Here is a 772-nt window from a genome sequence, read left to right on the forward strand (position 1 = left end):
CAATTGCAAGAAAAAAGATGAATGTCCACTCTCTGGAAATTGCCTCACCTCATCCATCATCTACAAAGCCACTGTCCACTCAAATGATGACACAAAATGCTACATCGGGCTCACTGACACACCGTTCAAACGTTCTACATTTTCAATATTTACACTCTGCATTATCACGTGTATAGAGCACTGTACGTTGCTAGTATTGCCAACTACATTTATTCATTACATATATATATATATATATATATATATATATATATATGAAAATCAATACTGTATATTGTACGTGAATTAAATGAACTTAAGTAAACTAGTGCTGTGAAATGGTCTGGTCCTACATGGCCTACACTAGGCAGGCATTTAGCAATGTGCTTTGTATTTTGGTAAATAAAAAAAATCGTCTACCTGTACTCTAGGTCTGCCATCGTGGCTTCATTTATTACAGCCTATTTTGAACAATGATTAAGGTATAAATTACAAAGATTTCGAACTTCCACCACACAACAACGAGGACCGAGGTGACATGAGTGTGTTGCATGACAATTGTGGTAAAGACAAGCCAAACCAGTCACTCGTCGCGAAAATGGATTTTGAGTTATTAATACAGTAAAATAATAGCTATAAAATGGTAAAAAAATCGTTCAAATCCGACGTTTCCTTCTGAAGTTACAAGCATTTAAGCGTACAGCTGTTTGAAGAACAATATATGAGAAATCAGCCTTCAAAGTTTATGATTTCAGGCATTTCTCATGCAGAAACTATCATAAAATCATTAAAA

Source organism: Anneissia japonica, unplaced genomic scaffold, assembly GCF_011630105.1.
Source record: "Anneissia japonica isolate Jap-2015-1 unplaced genomic scaffold, ASM1163010v1 scaffold287732_len518695_cov146, whole genome shotgun sequence".
Lineage (NCBI taxonomy): Eukaryota > Metazoa > Echinodermata > Crinoidea > Comatulida > Comatulidae > Anneissia > Anneissia japonica.